At 34.7% G+C, this 20973-nt stretch overlaps 1 protein-coding gene across 1 annotated transcript in view; it reads left to right on the top strand.

The window, feature by feature from the left end:
• Positions 1-3371: 3371 nt before the first annotated feature.
• LOC138715323 (serine-rich adhesin for platelets-like) overlaps positions 3372-20973 on the top strand; it is a 1148033-nt gene continuing 1130431 nt past the window's right edge. The window contains exon 1 of the mRNA XM_069848108.1: positions 3372-3548. The gene's annotated coding sequence lies outside the window, so the exon portion shown is untranslated. The remainder of the gene's footprint in view (positions 3549-20973) is intronic.

The following is a 20973-nucleotide window of genomic DNA, read 5'->3' as shown; positions in this document are numbered from 1 at the left end:
ATTCCCGTGTTTTCTCTAATAGTTTGTGGATTTTCTCCTAACATAGTTACGTGATCTGCATAAACAAGGAATTGATGTAACCTGTTCAATTCCAAACCCTCCCTGTTGTCCTGGACTTTCCTAATGGAATATTCTAGAGCAAAGTTAAAAAGTAAAGGTGATAGTGCATCTCCTTGCTTAAGGCTGCAGTGAATTAGAAAAGCATCGCATCTGACAGAAACTGGCCTGTACAGACTGCTGTACATTTCACTGGGACACATTTTAATTAATCGAACTAGTTTCTTGGGAATACCAAATTCAATAAGAATGTTATATAAAACTCCTCTCTTAACGGAGTCATATGCCTTTTTGAAATCTATGAATAACTGATGTACTATACCCTTATACTCCTATTTTTTCTCCAATATCTGTCTAATACAAAAAATCTGGTCAGTAGTCGATCTATTACGCCTAAAACCACACTGATGATCCCCTATAATTTCATCTACATATAGAGTTAATCTTCTCAAAAGAATATTGGACAAAATTTTGTACGACATCAACAAAAGTGATATTCCTCGAAAGTTACTACAATTAGTCTTGTCCCCCTTTTTAAAGATAGGTACAATAATTATGGACTTCTTAAATTTTTCTGGTACAATTTCGTTTTCCCAAATAGTAAGTATAAGCTTATAAATTTCGCTAGATAATGCGTTGTCACCCTCTTGTATTAATTCTGCTGGAATTTGATCAATACCTGGAGACTTTTAATTTTTCAGCTGTATAAGCTTATAAATTTCGCTAGATAATGCGTTGTCACCCTCTTGTATTAATTCTGCTGGAATTTGATCAATACCTGGAGACTTTTAATTTTTCAGCTTTTATCGCAATTTTGACTTCAGAAAGTGAGGGTTTGGGTATAAATGCCTGAGCAGTTTGTATTTCAATTTTGTCCCGATCATTTCTATTTGGCCTATGTACATTTAGTAGTTGCCCAAAATAGTTTTTCCATCTATTCAGGATTGAATAAGAATCTGCAAGCAAGTCACCATTCTTATCCTTGACCACATTTACCCTTACCTGATATCCATTCTTAAAATTCTTTATGCCGTTATATAAATCTCTAAATGTTTTTGTTCTTACTAATTACTTGTTTCTACCTCATTGAGTTTTTCCTTCAAGTAATCTCTCTTTTTATTCCTAAGTGTACGAATTGCTTTCTGTCTACTAGGTACTGTGCAACAATCTTCATTAAACCACGGTTTCTTTTTCTTAGTTTCATAATAACCTATGCTCTGCTCGGTTGCAATTTTGATATTATCTCTGATCGTTTCCCACACGCTATTAACATCTAATTAATTATTTGGTAGAATAATAATAATAATAATAATAATAATAATAATAATAATGATGATGATGTCTGGTTATTGATAACTACAGTATTTAATGTCCTTCAATTACGGGATCTATGCAGTGTTGTACCATTAATGATAATACAGTGATAATGGAGAAATGTTAGAATGAGAACTGAATAAGATGTGGTTCACAACTACCCGATACTTTGTCTACCACAAATCTCTCAAGGTCTGCCTAGCATGGAATTTTCTTTCGTGGGGTGACAGGCCCTTCAGCGAACTGAACTACGGCTGAGCCTTTATGTAAGCCAGCCGGCTGATAGGCGCGAAGGGCAGTAAAGGCTGGTTCACAATAAACCGGAAACGAGAATCGGAACGAAAACGAAAACGGTAAAATTGTTAAAATGTATACATTTAAATGTGAGCATTCACAATTAACGAAAAGCTTGCCGGAACCCGAGATCGGGAACGGAGATTTGGCCAAGTTTCAACTTTGGCGTTCACGTTTCCGATCACAGCCCACTAGATTCATTCTATTGCCATCTAAAAGCTATTTTGTCGTATATTTTTGTAGCAAGAAGGTCGTGACATAACCTATACATTATTTTGTTCTGTGCTGTGCATCATGGAGCAAGTTTTATTTGTTGAGATTCTAATATTGAAATCCTCACATTTACGATAAGCGACGCGCCTCGTATAAAGATGAGAAAATGAAGGAGAATACGTGGCTTTCAATAGCTGCATCTTTGAACACCGATCGCAAGCGAATCATATTTTATAATATGATAATAATGATGATGATGTCTGGTTATTGATAACTACAGTATTTAATGTCCTTCAATTACGGGATCTATGCAGTGTTGTACCATTAATGATAATACAGTGATAATGGAGAAATGTTAGAATGAGAACTGAATAAGATGTGGTTCACAACTACCCGATACTTTGTCTACCACAAATCTCTCAAGGTCTGCCTAGCATGGAATTTTCTTTCGTGGGGTGACAGGCCCTTCAGCGAACTGAACTACGGCTGAGCCTTTATGTAAGCCAGCCGGCTGATAGGCGCGAAGGGCAGTAAAGGCTGGTTCACAATAAACCGGAAACGAGAATCGGAACGAAAACGAAAACGGTAAAATTGTTAAAATGTATACATTTAAATGTGAGCATTCACAATTAACGAAAAGCTTGCCGGAACCCGAGATCGGGAACGGAGATTTGGCCAAGTTTCAACTTTGGCGTTCACGTTTCCGATCACAGCCCACTAGATTCATTCTATTGCCATCTAAAAGCTATTTTGTCGTATATTTTTGTAGCAAGAAGGTCGTGACATAACCTATACATTATTTTGTTCTGTGCTGTGCATCATGGAGCAAGTTTTATTTGTTGAGATTCTAATATTGAAATCCTCACATTTACGATAAGCGACGCGCCTCGTATAAAGATGAGAAAATGAAGGAGAATACGTGGCTTTCAATAGCTGCATCTTTGAACACCGATCGCAAGCGAATCATATTTTATTACTGTATTGGTTGTATTACCCACTACATATTCACGCTTCAATTCAATAACTGCTCTTGTGTTCATGTTTGTTCTATTACAAATGTTTCTTCTCGAATTATTTTACGTTATGGTAGACTTAAAATAGGTTGTGATAATAAAGATGCATGGGCATATTTATAGTACCGTACCAAATGAAATGTTTCAGTTGAAATTTCGAAGTTAGTTAACCTGTGTTTATGTTGGCTGCCTTGTGCTCATGAGAGAACGCCATTGGTCAATTATACACAATTAACATCAGAATGCGTAATATCGACTTTACATATCGTTATTGACATACATATCGATATGCATAGTCGTCTACGTTCTCGGTTTATTGTGAATAAAAAATTTTCATATTCACGTCCTCTGCTTCTCGTTTTCATGCTGGTTCTCGTTCCTGGTTTATTGTGAACCAGCCTTAATTCCCCACCCCATCAAGCGCTGCCACTTTTCCCTGTGACGTAGGTCGATGTAGTGGTATAGGAGATCGTTCGTCATATTGAATTAATAGACTTCAGTTGTTTATGCGCTGACGCGTTGCTCGTTTCGTGCAGTTCCACGTAGCGTCGTTTGTGCGCGTGCGTATGTTGTCGTTCTTGTGTTTATTGTTAAATGTGCCGGTAAACGTGATTCAGGCTGTTTTGTGTTTCTTTCTGACGTTACAATGCATTTTGGGTGAGTTTTCTTGTAAGCAAATATTAGCTAAATATCAGTACTGTATATGTTAATTTAAGATTTAATTAGATATTGAATTTGGTAGCTTGTCATCAATACGTTTAACTTGTTCATTTCGAGAATATGTATTCGCTTTATAATAATTTCGTATGTTATGTTTCATTGTTTTAAATATACAAAAATTGCACTAAACTTTTGAAATATGTGGTAATAGGGCGTAAATTAACAAATGAACCCATCGGTACATTACTCAGATAGCCTTTACCAATAATTGGTAGTCACTTAAATGTTACGGTATTTCTTGCCCTGAATACTTCACAATCTACAGTTCTTATAAAAAGACTGATTCTATTGCATACTGGCATAGCAAATAATACTGTACGTGAGGTTTTAACACGTTAAAACTTTGCGATCTACAGACATATTACGCAGCACCTTTATTTTTTTAGTTTGGAATCTCTGCAGAAGATGCTTTTAAACAATGTCAGATATATTATAACTTATGAAATATATGAAATTATTTGTAAACACTGAGAACATCAGGTGATTAGATTCAGAAGAGCACACCATGTAAGTACTTGTGTTGTTATTGCATTATTGAATTGTTTATTTTTGGTGCAATGAACATTAGGCCTATTTAATGTATTTATTTTTGTACCATCAGTAACATGTTTTTAAATTATTGGCCTTATTCTGAAGTATGGCGCTAGATTCAGCACGTGCCGTTGGAAATAAAATAACCTACGTACCGGTACCTATTGTATGTAAAATGACAGTAATCTTGATAGACTCCTTCCATTCACCAAAAACATGCGTAGTATCCAAGTGCACTGGACTGAAGAAATATGACAAAAATTAGCCTAAGTTATCTAAGCTTTTTGAGCCACTTTCAAACGGAGCAATTATAACCCTTTTTGCTTTGTACACGATGTCACTTTCCAAATTGCATGCAACTTAGAAATTACGCAAAATGCGAGTGATCATATTATGCAATTTGTTTTAAAATTGTACGTTGATTTACTTTTGAACAACTCAACTTTTCTTGTACGACTCGACATTGCTACAAATTTAAGTTGCATCGTGGATGAATACCAATATTTTAATAGGCCTATCTGATGTGTTTCTCTATGCTGAGTACCTTGTCGAGATTTTACCCTGAAACACACTAAGATTTTGCTTTGTGACAGTAGATAATCACACTTAGATTAACTGTGTCATGGGTTAAGTACGTCGTCGAATCCCTACCTGCGATGAAACAGATCATAATATTGTCAACTGAAAAAATTCATGCTCAAGGAAGGCTTGAACCCACGGCGATTGTTTACGTAATGTCAAAACTGCGTCGTAATGGAAGAACCAGAATATTGCTTTTATTGTTAATGTATTGATGTACTGTATATTGAGTAAATTCCTAGGTCCCAACTTAAATTTCAGCTCAGTGCACGAAAACTTTTCATTATTAAAAACAAAGCCTCCCATTTATTGTTACAAAAAGGAACAAGCATGACAATATTCGGGAATTATATATTTTTGTTTGTGGTATTTTCAACTGATGAAATTAATATTGTTCATATTATAAGTACTGTAGCCTATATTAATCTTTCTATACGCGAAACTAAGTTCCGTTCGGTTATTTTATAGGCCTACTTGCAGCTCTATTGTATCCCAAAGAAAAAAACATCACTGAGAGGAATGCGACGTTACAATAACATTAAAAGTCCGAGCAGTTGGGAAATACTATTACTGCGCAGCTAAATTCTACTACTCAACCTGTAAACATTCTCCGTCTAGAAAATTATTAACGAACCCAAATGATAAAATAAATACTTGAATCAAATAAACACCACACAACAGCACATAGACTTCATTTAAATGAGAGAAAAAGTCACAAAACTACGCTTAAGAAATTATCGGTTGGAGTTTTTCAGAGATTTTCACTAACCGTAAGGCGAATGTCAGGTAATCTATGGCGAATGCATGGCCTCATTTCGCCAAATACTATCTCGCTACCATAAATCCATCGACGCTAAAAAAACGTTGTCCTGGTTACCATAAGTCCGTTAGATTCCTGTCAAAACGACTTTAAGGGAAACGTTCAGGCCTAACATTGAAGTAATTGAACTGGACGTGAAGGTCAGATGTCTCTTTTTCTAATTGGTTTATTTTACGAATCTTTATCATCTGCGATGGTTGACAGACATGGGGAAAATGGAGGGGAGGAGGTATAGATGATCGAGTTCACTCATTCCACAATATTTCAGACTGCTTGTGTTTACATCAATAGGTAAACTACATGAACTTGAGTTCTCTTCCGCTTAGGAGGGTGCAAAACTAATGCGGCATGCTATTGCATTAAACATTTCAATTCAAATCAAATATGTAACATAATCATTCATAATATGGTCACTGCTTTGCACTCATTATAAAGCACTTATATGTGCTCCAGATAGCCTACACTTTCTCCAAGACTTCATTCCAGCTTATTTTCACTGTCGCAGATGATAGATGAAATGAGGGAAAGGTGGAGTGCATTCGTGGAATGATAGAAGGGAAACGGTAGTACTACAGTCACGGAGCTTAGGATGATTTTTTGCAAATTTCGCGATAGTTGCTAGCCGCTTGGAGCGCTGTGAGTACTAGGAACAATAGACTGTGCCACAGCCATCGTGATCTAATACAGGCCGTAAGGCAGACCATGTAATTCGCTTAACCTGATCACGAAGGGCGGCGTTTCAACCATATAAATTAGTTGGAATGCATAAACAGTAACATGTTTCTCTAGAATGTAGTGGGATTAAATTAATAAAATTTAAAACCATGATTATGAGACACTTCAGACATAATTCACTTGCGAGTAATATTATTTTTGCTGTGAAAATTACGTTGTTAGTATGTGTAATACCTGCCTTTATTTCGATTAAATATTGCGAAATTCTTGTGCACTCATTTATGCACGATTCAATAATTTTCAATTGCACCGCACGGATATTTAGATATGTTGAAATTATAGGTTATGTTTACTGTACCAGTTGCCTCTTTCTGTCTAAATTTAGTGATCTCCCAATGCCTTGCCATTCATATGAAAATTATAGGTTATGTTTACTATATTTAACTTATATTCCTAAATTCGCAATCATACATTATAATTAAGAATAATGTTATGTATGATACCCTGGACATTCAATTTGTCTGTATTTTAATACTACAATTGAGTACTGAATTACTGTATTTATCTACTACTTAAGAGACGAAGTAACACAATTGTACGTACAGTAATTTCATAGGAGTGGTATGGTAAATGTTTTGTCTAAAATTAAGGAAGGTAGATGTGCTAAATTGAAATCACAATATAAATTCTTTTTTATTAAATCTCAAAATAGCTTCCATTCTAAATTTGAAATGTTGATGCGAACAGATTATGTTAACATGTAAAATTCTCTTCACATTAAAATAACACAGTTTTGTAATTATTTCTGCAACATATTATGCAACAAGAAGTAAACGGAACTTATGGACACATTACACTAAATAAAGCTTAGCAATGATAAGCAATAAAGTTATAATATAATATTTCACTGAGCTCCATACACTGAAATAGAAAACCCGAACAAACATTATGGCCTGGTCTAGATCGAAAAAGCATTGACTGTGCCGTGTTTCGCATTTTTGTGAAAAGCTATGTAAACTGTGTAATGTTCGTTATCGGTTGTAATAAATGCAAATGGCTAAAATACAATAATTTTAATAATAATATGGGACTAGGAGACGTTTGTAGTACTATAAATTGTAAGAAAAATAGGTTAGAGTTATCATTCTTCCGAAAGATCCAGGAAGGTGAGTTTATAGAATATAATATATATTTTATGAAAATAATATATAAACTTTATGTATTTCATATTTCAATAGTGGAAGGAAGGTGTTAATTTTTTCAAAAGAACACGATATCGAAAGTACAATACATTTTATGGTCTGCTAGGGAAAGAGTCTGTGTTGAGGCGATAGTAGCGATCCTTGTGGTGAGCAACTATCTATGGATGCATATTTCAACTGTCTATGTTTGCATATTTAGTAAGTATTAAGCTTCGTGACTGTATATACTAGACTGTGGTAGTACCTCGAGAAAAATAACCCTCTGCAACATCTGCTTTGTCATCGCAAATTCCATCACGACCTGGCTGGAAAACCAGCGCTCTAGCGTTGATTTACAGACGCGGCTTAGCTAATCTTTACCGATCTTTTCATTCTCTCCGTCTTGCATCTGAACGCGGATATTATTTTAGCCTTTCAGAGTTCGTATATTTTGTGCAACGAAAATACCCGCAAATTGTAAAAATTGCTGTCCAAGATTGAGGCTGACGCGGAATTTGTTTCTTAATTCGGATTAATACTTGTGTATATAAGAAAGGCAAGTAATACAGTTTTCGTTTGACATGGGTTGATTTTGTCATTTTACGCAGAAGTTGATTTATATTCGCTTCCTTATCGTTACGCCACGAGAGACATGAGTCATTCTCCTTTATTTATTAGACATAGCAACATGCCACTTGCAGTAGGTATTGGATATTATGCCACTACGTTAGACTGATGGTGATAACTTGCCGGTAAATTGAAACAGGTGTTCTTACAGATATGGCAGATGTTTAAATACAAACTAAAGCTCGTACGTTATGCATATACTTATTACTATCCGTTTAGAATACATAACCGAAACGTTGAAACTAGGGATAATCAAAGCCTGTGAACAGTAACACACGGCCATTGAGATTAACCATACAGGTAGTTCACGGACAGTATGACTTCCTGAAATACAGACCATCTACAAAAAAAAAAAAAAAAAAAAAGGGGGGGGGAGACAAGTTAGGCCTACATAATTATTAATTCTCAGAATTCAGAAACCGAGATGATATTATTATTATTATTATTATTATTATTATTATTATTATTATTATTATTCTGTTATGTACTGTATTTATGAAGTTATGAGTTACTAAGTAGTGACTCCTGTTTGTATTTGTATAATACTCTTATTTCGAGGGATGTCTTTCAGATAACTGTGGAGGTCAATAAATTATATTCCGAATGATCAGTAATTAGTGTTACTGCATGTCACCCACATGACTAAGGAAAGTGGAAACCTTAAATTTTTTAACACTCATTAGAAGGAGATGGGTACAGACCCAAAAGTCCAGTCTTAAAACTATTATTATTATTATTATTATTATTATTATTATTATTATTATTATTATTAATTACTAGTAGCAATCTTACAGTTAATATGGAATAGGGCCTATGCCTGTTATTATTCAGTTGAGAAGCTTTTCTCATCCAGTTTGCTGTCAAAAAAAGCTGAAAGTTAGAATTTATAAAACAGTTATATTACCGGTTGTTCTGTACGGTTGTGAAGCTTGGACTCTCACTGTGAAAGAGGAACAGAGGTTAAGGGTGTTTGAGAATAAGATGCTTAGGAAAATATTTGGGCTAAGAGGGATGAAATTACAGGAGAATAGAGGAAGTTATACAACGCAGAACTGCACGCATTGTATTCTTCACCTAACATAATTAGGAACATTAAATTCAGACGTTTGAGATGGGCAGGGCATGTAGCACTTATGGGGGAATCCAGAAATGCATATAGAGTGTTAGTTGGGAGGCCGGAGGGGAAAAAATCTTCGGAGACGTAGATGGAAGGATAATATTAAAATGGATTTGAGGGAGGTGGGATATGATGAAAGGGACCAACAGCGGGCTTATATGAGGGCGGCAACGAACCTCCGGGTTCTCTTAATGCCATTTGTAAGTAAATAAGTAACCAATCTTACAGTTAAATATAATTTCTTATTCCAAAATCAAAGTAGTGTTCTTCTTATTAACAGATGACATTAAATTATAAGAAGCAACATCTCTTCCTGATGGACGATGTGATGCGAATAACTACTGAGTGCACAAATTCGATCCTAGTCCCTAGACGTATATGGGCAAACAAGATATTTTTCTTTTCACCATACAGTACAATTCAGAAAGTCTCTGCAGGCCAGCCAGTATAATCTGTTTCTTGCTCAGGAATAAAACAGTCAAAATCTCATCCTTTACTATGTCTCAATTACTAGGAAAAGAAATCTACTTTCCTGACCATACTTCATGATTTTCCCATTAGGTCTATACGAAGTATAATTTTCACGGAAACGCACTTTTTCAACTTTTCTGTTACCGAAATGTGGTTTTCGACATGCTGCCAGCCTCTGAGTTATAGCGATTTCTATTAAGTATTGAACGGACTTTATATACAGAGTAAACCGTAATTCATTCATTCATTCATTCATTCATTCATTCATTTAGTGTTCTGCCCAAGGGCAGGTCTTTCACTGCAAACCCAGCTTTCTCCAGTCCGTCCTATTTTCTGCTTTCCTCTTTGTTTCCTCATATGATCCATATATCTTAATGTCGTCTATCATCTGATATCTTCTTCTACCCCGAACTCTTCTCCTGTTCACCATTCCTTCCAGTGCATCCTTCAGTAGACAATTTCTTCTCAGTAAGTGACCCAACCAATTCCTTTTTCTCTTCCTGATCAGTTTCAGCATCATTCTTTCTTCACCCACTCTTTCCAACACAGCTTCATTTCTTATTTTGTCTGTCCACTTCACACGCACCATTCTTCTCCATATCCACATTTCAAAGACTTTTATTCGTTTCTCTTCACTTCGTCGTAATGTCCATGTTTCTGCCCCATACAATGCCACACTCCATACAAAGCACTTCACTACTCTCTTCCTTAGTTCTTTCTCCAAAGGTCAGCAGAAAATGCTCCTTTTTCTATTAAAATTTTCCTTGGCCATTGGTATCCTCCTTTTGACTTCCTGGCAGCAGCTCATGTTAATGCTTATAGTACACCCCAAGTATTTGAAGCTGTCCAGTTGCTCTACTGCCTCAATTAGAATTCGCAAGTTTATCTTCTGTATTTTTCTTCCTATGATCACGCTTTTCGTCTTATTTGCATTTATCTTCATCCCATACTGCTCATAGCTGTCATTTAGCTCCAGTAGCATATCCTTTAGTATCATTTCCTGCTAACAACACCATATCATTAGCAAATCTTATGCACTCTATTCTTCTTCCTCCTACTATCACTCCTTTCATGTTCTGAAAACAGTTCTTTACTAAATCCTCCAAGTAGATGTTGAACAGGGTAGGGACATTCTTGACGTACTCCTCTCTCTATTTCGCTTCCTTCTGATATTTCTTCTCCTATCCTGACTTTCACTCGTTGTTTCATGTAAAGATTACAGTCAGCGTCCTCTCTTTCCAATCGACACCTATTTTCTTTAGTATCCGCATCAGTTTATTCCAATCCACTCTGTCAAATGCCTTTTCTAAGTCCACAAATACTATATACACTTCTTTATTCTCCTCTACTGTCCGTTACTCAGGAGAAGACGAGCGGAAAGAATGTGACCTTCTTCACTATCGCTGTTGATTATTATAAACATCGCTCAGATAAGCATCCCAGTAGCCAGGTTATTTACTCGTGCGTGAAACATGAGTAACAATGCGTATGGAAATTAAAGCTAAGTTGAACAGAAGGAGACCTAATGTTTCCGCTTACTGCAGTACAAATATTTAACGTGTTGTCGTACGTTATCTGTTCACATCCCTTCCTCCTCAGTCCGCTCTCGTCTTCTCCTGAGTCACCGACAGTAGGTATCTTTCGCCGATTGTCCGTAGCAGTCCAATTGCATCTCTCGTACCTTTTCCCTTCCTGAAGCCAAACTGCTGTTCTTACAACTGTTCTTCAATCTTAGAATATAAATGTCGATTCAGTACTCGCAATAGAATCTTCGCCGAGTGCGATATTAGACTGATAGTCCTGAACTCCTTACATTTCTTGGCGTTATTTTTCTTCCGTGCTGGAATCAACACTGTCTGCGTAAAATATTCAGATCATTCGCCTTTCTCATATATTTCGTTGCATAATGATGATAGAATTTGCTTCATGTCTTCATCCAAGCATTTCACTAATTGAATGGGGATTCCATCAACTAATGTTGCTTCCCCATTCTTCATTACCTTAAGCGCTATACCTTATTTTATTTCAAGGAGTGCAGTTCGGTGTTCAAAGGAGCCACCGAACTGCACTCCTTGAAATAAAATAAGGTATAGTTCAACTTCTTCGCTTAAAATAGAAAATCCTTTTTTGATACGGTTTCATCGTCTTCTATAGCTAAGTCATCTGGACGATTCCTTGTCTCATATAACTCTTCTACATATTTCGTTCATCTGGTTAGTAATCCTTGTTTGTCTGTTATTTAAATTCCGATGTCGTCCTCTATCAACCACATGGATTTCTTGATCTTATTTGTGAAGTCCAAACATTTTACTTCATATCTTCTTTTTCTCTATAGATCCTCTATTTCTTCACATTTCTCTTTCATGCAGTCTTTTTTTTTGCTTTATCAGTTTCTAAACCGTAAGTAATGTCATTAATTTCAAGAGGTTATTGTTTGAGATATTTCAGACAAGAAGGTTTAATACAATTTTGCTCGTGTTTGCTTATTTAAAAAAATGTTTTATGTCAAATATTTCATAGCGTGTTTTGGTGTTTTGGGAAAGCCATAGATTTAATTCCCAATATGCTCAGTGAATTTAAGAGAGCAGTGTATTATGATAATAAATCATTGAAAGATTTTAGTTTTGTACTTTAAATGTGCAGAAATTTGATCCGAACAATTGTAATCATCTAAAATTCATTTTCTTACTTACTTACTTACTTACTTACTTACTTACTTACTTACGTACTTTTGACATTTAAGGAAGCCGGAGGTTCATTGCCGCCTTTTTAAAATTCCTTTGCAGAACGAAATTTCTGCACATTTAAAGAACAAAACTGAAATTATTTCAATAATGTATTATTATAATAGACTGCTGTATTAAATTGACAAGTATATTGGGAATTAAAATCAATGCTTTCCCCAAAACACGCTATGAAATCTATACTAATAATAAATCTGTAGCCGAAATTTTTCTGGTAATTTTCGATTTTCCAAAAATAATTGGTCCTAACATATATAATTAACCACCCTGAAACCGAAAATCGCTTTTTTGAAATTTTTGTCTGTCTGTCTGTCTGGATGTTTGTTACCTTTTCACGCGATAATGGCTGAACCGATTTCGATGAAAATTGGAATATAAATTAAGTTCGTTGTAACTTAGATTTTAGGCTATATGACATTGAAAATACATTATTTAAAAGGGGGCTTATAAGGGGACCTGAATTAAATAAATCGAAATATCTCGCTTATTATTGATTTTTATGAAAAATATTACATAACAAAAGTTTCTTTAAAAATGATTTCTGATAAGTTTTATTCTTTAAAAAATTTTGATAGGACTGATATTAATGAGATAAATGAGTTTTAAAGTTAAAATAACTGCCATCTAAGGCGGTGTATTGAAATAAAAAACAAATGACTTCGTCTATAAGGCGCCTTGGACACAACAATCGAAAACTATGAAACATAGCCTACAGAGAATGTTTCTGTGTTTGTATGAAGTAATATCGGAAGATAAATTAACCGATTTGTATAATTAATTATTATTTCATCATTGGAAAGTGTAGTTTCTCTGGATGGACATAATGCTATAATGTTATTACAGTAACTTCTGAGTGAATTGAGGACAGGTAAGATTAAAATAGCTTCTTATGCACAGAAAACTTGATAGGTTATTCTGTGTATTCATTTCCTGTATTTCTTAAAATAATGTTTATGAATATATTCATTTTTATCTCAGAGAATTAACGAACAACGAGAGTGTATTGATTTCGTATGCAGTAATAGTACGTTAGCTTAGTAATCCATTATTGTATAATTCAAATTTTAACTCTCCTCAATTGAATCGTGTTAAAATACATAAAATATATATGCAATAAATCCAATGCAAAAAAATTGGGTAATGAGCCAAGCAGATTATGTTGCGCTGTTGTAAAAGCTGTTCCTTCTGAGATTCAAGAGCTCCCACAACAAATTAAAAACTTTCTAATTCGAGTACATCCGTTATCAACACACTTTTTACATAATATAATATAATATAATATAATATAATATAATATAATATAATATAATATAATATAATATAATATAATATAATATAATATAATATAATATAATATAATATAATACAATACAATACAATACAATACAATACAATACAATACAATACAATACAATACAATACAATACAATACAATACAATACAATACAATACAATACAATACAATACAATATAAACATAGCAATAAATCTGTAGCCAAAATTTTTTTGTTAATTTTCGCTTTTCCAAAAATAATTGGTAATAACAATTAAGAAACATGTTAAAGGAATTGTCATTGCACCAAATGAGTGGTCTCTATATCAAAATGATCGCATTTTAATATTTTAAATACAATTTAAATTAAGTAACATATTAAACGATTTATCCTTCTATCAAACACGAATGTTCCCTGGATCAAATGTCCTATTTTAATTATGTAATTACTTTATATTTATTTCTAACGGGTGCAGCGGAGCGCACGGGTACGGCTAGTGTTTCATATAAAACAAAAAGAAGCAAAAATAAGCAACATTCTATTGAACTTTTTGATTTGAAATATTCTAAAGAATAACTCCTGAAATTAATTACTTTACTTACGGTTCATCCTGTATATTTAGCATTTACGAGTCAATTAAAACGATGGACATGATTTTTTTTTTTTTTGCTAAAACGATAAATAGCCTTTACTTGAAAATTACGGAAAGTTACTACTCAAACTCGGCTGATTTTGTTTGTTGTACAAGATCATATGATTAATAAAATAGTATAGACATTATGTCTTCAGAAACATTAAAATAATATTATTTACAGAATTAATATCTTCAGTGGAAAACTTCTTCAGAAATAAAAGTTATGGTTGAAAGTGTCCATTGAGAAATTAATGAAGTCCAAGTCGTTACGAAAATATAGCAAAAATAGGTTTTATTTTGTTGCAGAATAATTTTAATATAGTTATGTAATTGTACATCTAACTAAAAACTTCGTCAGGCAAAACATTTCTGAAGTTAAATTAGTTACACGAATTACTTTGCAAAATAAACGCAAACTTACTCGTTGCTGGAAAAAAATTGTTTTCTTGTATAAAATTTATTTTTATATAGAAGTTACAAATGTAAACTCAGAAATCATAATTTCTGGTCACAAATTATTTAACAACCAGACAGAACTACAGGACAATTCGGAGTCGTTCTTTGTTACATACGATAAGAAGCTCTTTAAGTTCGAGCTGTGAATGCTAATAATAGAATCTCTTATCTCTGTTTACTTTTGCAGTATTTCCAGTCCCTGAACTTGTGAAGTTATTAATAAAATATTTAGACTGTCATTACAAGCAACTGACAAATTTTAATATTTATTTCTCTTTTAAGTACCGATTTTTGTAAATAGCACAATATTATTAAAAGAGATTAAAATATGTGAAAAGATATTTTATGCCATTTTGTACAAAGGTAATTTTTAGTCAACTGTCAAGACGGGTTGGAACCTCATAAGTGACACCAATAAGGCAATTAGGTCAGGAAATAATGGGCTACGGTGGCCAGTTCCTTAATTACATATTTGTAATAAACGTAAAGCATAAGCTACAATTTGTAAATGAAACCAGTCATCTTACTTTTTGAAATTATAAAAGAATGTCTTTTGTATAATTCAGAAAACTGAAATTGATCACTATTGTAATTTGAGTGTAAATGATTTCACTTACATATCTAGTAGTATGTGTCTTTTGAATTATATTGTAATTAAAACGAAATTAACTATACGGGAATAACAGCTCAGGCTGTAGCGCATTTGTCTACTGATCGGGAGTTGTGCCCGGGCGGGTTTGATTCCTGCTTGGGGTGATTATCTGGTTAGGTTTTTCCCATAAGACGAATGTCAGTTGTCCGGTAATTACATGGATTCTTAGTTTATTGATTATTCTTATTTTATTAATTATTTTTTAAATAGTTATTAAAATACGGCAATTATTTTATCTTAAGCCTTCTATAATATTTGGAAATCAGTGAAAATGAGCAGCACCTCCTTTTTTGCTGAAAGGTGGTGCTGCTACTCACACCTAATGTCATCTCGCTATCACCAACTCCGTCGACGCCAAATAACATAGTAGTTTATACATCGTAGTTAAATAACCAACTTAAAAACCTGAAAAAGGAAATGAATTAATGCGAAACGCGTAAAAATTAATTAGAAAGGTGGCCTATTATGTTATCTCCGAGACCGATATTCTACCACATAGGCTTACATCTTCATTATAAAACAACTTGTAATTATTAAACTTTATTATTCCTCCAGACTGATGTCGAAATGTTGCCAACCCCTGTTCTGAGCCGTAGTCGTCGTACTGGCATTAACATTTCGACGTTCATTCCCGATACAATACGGGTGGAGTCACCTCGTCCTCTGCAGGTCATACAGTTGGCGCGACCTTGCTGGTACTGTAGTCGCAGTGCATTTTTTTTTTTATTATTTTACGACGGAATATGTATCAAGATTCTAAAATAGTGTATGAAATTCCTTCTGTAACAACTCTAACTTTTCACAAAATCTTTTGTGCGGAACTGTGGTACTTCTTACTTGGGCGGCTGAGTTCATTATATATTCTAATGCAGAAGGAACATAGTGAAGGAGCTATTTGTCGAGTTAATTTTAATACAGTATATAAGAGAGAGGGAGTGTGCCTCTCCTACTAATCAATTGTAGCAGAAGCTGTTAAGTCCCCAAAAATAATAATTTATTTCGAGGTTGAAAGAAAATGTAGTTAATTTTTTGAAATCTATTATTTTATTTATATACTTTTTGACTTTCGTCAGTGGGCCGGATAGAAGTACATTGTGAGTCGTATGCGGTCCGCGGGTAGTATGTTGCCGACCCATGTCCTAGGTAAATTCCAAGATAATGCTTTCAGACAATTAATTTTTTTAAATCATAGATATTTCGTTTTTCTTTTCTGATTCACAATTTTATCCAAATTCAATGACCTCTGCAAGTGAAAGCGTTGTAAAATAAATAAATAGATGGATGGATGGATGGATGAATGGATGGACGGACGGACGGACGGATAGATGGACGAACGGACGGATGGATGGATGGATAGATGGACAGACAGACAGATAAATGAGTGAGTGAGTAATTAAATAAAATAAATAAATCCTAATAATAAATGTAACTTAAATTTTTCTGGTTAATTTTCTCTTTTGGACAAATTATTTTATTTGTGTTAATATGTATAATACCTCTGATTGAGGTTCCGGCTGATGTGTACATCTTTTATCAGGCAGTACATCTCACTTGACGATATGTGTCAGAGGAAGAACAATTATTATTTGTACCATGTATTGTGGGTCCCTATCACCACGGCATGGCGCGTCCTCAGGTTGCGGATAGAGGAGACGGCCTCCAGATATGGAGGGTAGCTGCGAATATATTGAATAAGCAGTCGTGGACAGCCGATAAGGGGTGGTCCTCCAGCTTGGGGGTTGGGCGAAGGGCTAACAACCCATCACCGTAAAAAAAACAGCTTGTTACGAATCCATAGAATAAGTAAATTAAAATGGATTTGAGGGTGGTGGGATATGATGATAAAGAGTGAATTAAACTTGCACAGGCTAGGGACCGATGGCGGGCTTATGTGAGGGCGGCAATGAACCTGCGGGTTTCTTAAAAGCCATTTGTAAGTAAGTAAGTAGTCAGCGATGTATGCAATGGAGGGGGAAAGGAACTTCACTCTACTCCATTATCTCCTAGCTTAGTTTCCTCATAAGTGATGCCTTATTGGTGTCACGTATGAGGTTAGGACCTGTCTTCAGATATTTGACTAAACAACATTAGCTATCCTGAGACCAAAAGTTGCATTTTTGAAAATTTTGTTTGTATGTGTGCCTGTCTCTATGTATGTCACCTTTTCACTCGATAATGGCTGAATTTGTGTTAAATTTTATATTACCTTTTTAACATGTTTCAGCCTGCTATTGGCCATCATCAGAACTGGTTGTTGCTGGTCTTGGCGCCATTTGTTCTGTTTCCTATGGGAGCGTGTTTGTGTAGTTTAATGTGGAGTCAAAGAGTGTGTGTGTGTGTGTTCTGAAATTGAATTGTGTGTTGAAAATTTCATTTGGATGTGTTTTTATGTGTCTTTATATTTCGTATTGGTCTAGTGTGTTTAGTTTCTGGCTTTTTGGTTGGATGTGTAGAATTTCCATGTCTGTGTTGATGTCTCTTTAGGTGTGCTTAGCATTTGTGACGTATTCTGCATATGTGAAAGAGTTCTGTAATTTTGTTATGGCTGTGATGTGTTCTTTGTAACGTATTTGAAATGATCTCCTGTTTGTCCTATGTAGAAGTTGTTTCAGGTGTTGCATTTGAGTTTGTATACGCCTATGTGGTTGTATTTGTTTTGTTTGTGTTGTTTGTGTGTTGATATGTTTTTGTAGAGTGTTATTTGTTCTGTATGCGATATTGTAATTTAACTTCTTGAATGAGGTTGCAATCTTGTGTGTGTTTTTGTTTTCGCATGTTAGTGTGATGTATTTTTGTGTTCTTGTGTTTGTGTTGTATTCTTATGTTTTTTGTAATTCTGTTTTGTCTTTCTTATTATGTTGTCTATTATGTTAGGGTTGTATCCGTTTTCTTGTGCTATGTATTTGATTGTGTTTGACTCTTCTTTGTAGTCTTGTTGGCTCATTGGTTGAGTAGTATGTGTATCATTGTTCGGAATGCAGCTTGTTTGTGTTGTGTTGGATGAACAATTCGAAATATATAGACACACAAAAACACATTGAAAAGAAATTCTCAACACATAACTCAATTTCAGAACACACACACTCTTTGACTCCACATTAAACTACACAAACGCACCCCCACAGGAAACAAAACAAAAGGCGCCAAGACCAGCATCAACCAGTTCTGATGATGGCCAATAGCAGGCTGAAATATGTTAACAAGGTAATATTAGATTTAGATTAGATTTATTTATTTAACCTGGTAGAGATAAGGCCGTCAGGCCTTCTCTGCCCCTCTACCAGAGGATTACAACTATAACATGAACAATAAGATTACAATTAATATTAAATTTACAATTACAATTACAATAAAAATTAAAGTACGACAAGAATACCTGATTAATGAAAGCTAGACATTTTATCATAGAAGTTAAGAACAAAGAATATTTTTGTATTTACTAAATTACAAATTAAACCTACAATAACAAAATTCTATAGTGATGAGATATTTTGTGGTAGATTAAAAGAACTATTTACAAGAAACCATGTCTGAACGAGTCTCAATTACTGACCAAGTGCCTAGTAAGTTTGCGTTTGAATTTAATTTTATTTCGACAGTCCCTGATGCTAGCAGGTAACGAATTCCAGAGTCTTGGCAGGGCTATTGTGAAAGAGGATGAGTATGAGGAGGTGCGATGGGATGGTATTGTTAGTATTGTTTGATGGCGAGAGCGTGTGTTCAGATTGTGGTGGGAAGAAAGGTAAGTGAAGCGAGACGACAGGTACGAAGGAATAGAAGAGTTCAAGATTTCGAAGAGAAAGAGAAGTGAATGTAAATTTCTTTTCTTATCTAGTTTAAGCCAACCTATTGCTTCCAGGGATGGGGTAATATGATCATATTTACGAACATTGCTTACAAAACGTACACACAAATTATGAGCACGTTGAAGTTTCATTTTGTTGTCGCTGGAAAGGTCAGTCAGTAAAATGTCAGCATAGTCAAAATAGGGAAATACAAGGGTCTGCACAAGGGACTTTTTTAAGCAAGAGGGAAGATGAACATTTATCCTTTTTAGCACATGAATAATAGAATATACTTTTCTGCAGGTTTCTGTGATTTGCATGTCCCAGTTGAGATTATTATCCATGTGAATGCCAAGATTTTTTACCGAAGAACTGAAAGGGATATGCACTGTACTTACTTTAACGGGGGAAATGTCGAGGTGCTTTACAGCGTCGGTTTGCCGTTTGTGTCCTAATATGATTGCTTGTGTCTTTCCAGGATTGATATTAAGATGGAATTTCTTTGTCCATGTCACAATCGAGTCAATGTCTTTGTTCAATTTATCTATAGCGTCATTTATTCGATCTAAGCGGGAAGAGATGTAGCATTGAAGGTCGTCAGCATACAAGTGATAGTTACAATGCCTTACATGAGATGTAATATCACTGACATATATTGTGAACAACAATGGTCCGAGTACCGAACCCTGTGGTATACCTGATGTTATGTTAAACCAGGAAGAGCTTCGATTCCCGGATACAACACATTGTTGTCTTTCCCGTAAGTAGGATTCGAACCAACTCACAGCAGTCTCTGACAAATGCAGATTTCTCAATTTATGGGTGAGCAGGTCGAAATTTACAGAGTTGAAAGCTTTGCTAAGGTCAAGAAGTGTTAGTATTGTTACTTTATTAGAGTCGATTGCTTCACGAATGTCTTCTGTCACTTTAAGTAGAGCAGTGCTTGTGTTGTGTCCAGCTCTGAAACCTGACTGATACTTGTCGAATAGTTTGTGTTCGTTCATGTAGTTAGTAATTTGTCTGTGTACGATTCTTTCCAGTGCTTTTGATATGGCTGGCAGGATACTGATTGGTCTATAGTCGTTCGGGTCGGTGGGAACTTTGACTTTTGGAAGAGGAAGAACGAAAGCTTGCTTCCATATTTTAGGGAAAGTTGATGTGATTAAGGAACTATTGAATATGTGTGCAATTGTAGGTATTACTATGTCTTGTATTTTCTGTATGAGTAATATGCTAATGTTGTCTGGCCCTTGAGCTTTCGTCTTGATGCGTCGGATGGCTTTCATTACGTCAATAGGAGTGACGTCAGTAAAATAGAATTTGTCTCGAGTTGGGGGAGCTGAGTCAGAACACAAGAAAGACAAATAATACGTTTGCGAAAATACTTTAATTTAAAAGAGGGATTATAAGGGGGCTTGAAGTAAATAAATCGAAACACTTAACGTATTGATTCTTTAAGAGACTGTTAACTAACAATAATTTCTTTCAAAAATGTTTCCGACAAATTTTGTTCAGTATAAAACTTTGATAGGACTGATATTTAATGAGATATGTGAGTTTTATATGCACCATAATAAAATACACTAGGGAACACAATTTTTACCTCCGGGAAACTAATGACTTTTTTGTCAATTTTTATGGGCAGAAACCGAATATGTTGTTTAAATTAGCATATCGAGTCTCAGTTTTTATTTATATTCGATTCCCGACTATAGTTAAATTAATATCATGTACGAAATACGAAATACGAAAAGCCTGAAATCCCATAAAGGCAACAGCCTCCTACAGGAGAGTGTAGGGTGAGCTGAAGGTCTACT

Source organism: Periplaneta americana, chromosome 15 (genome assembly GCF_040183065.1).
Source record: "Periplaneta americana isolate PAMFEO1 chromosome 15, P.americana_PAMFEO1_priV1, whole genome shotgun sequence".
Classification (NCBI taxonomy): domain Eukaryota; kingdom Metazoa; phylum Arthropoda; class Insecta; order Blattodea; family Blattidae; genus Periplaneta; species Periplaneta americana.
The sequence above is the reverse complement of the archived record's forward strand: the minus strand, read 5'-3'. Positions and strand labels throughout refer to the sequence as shown.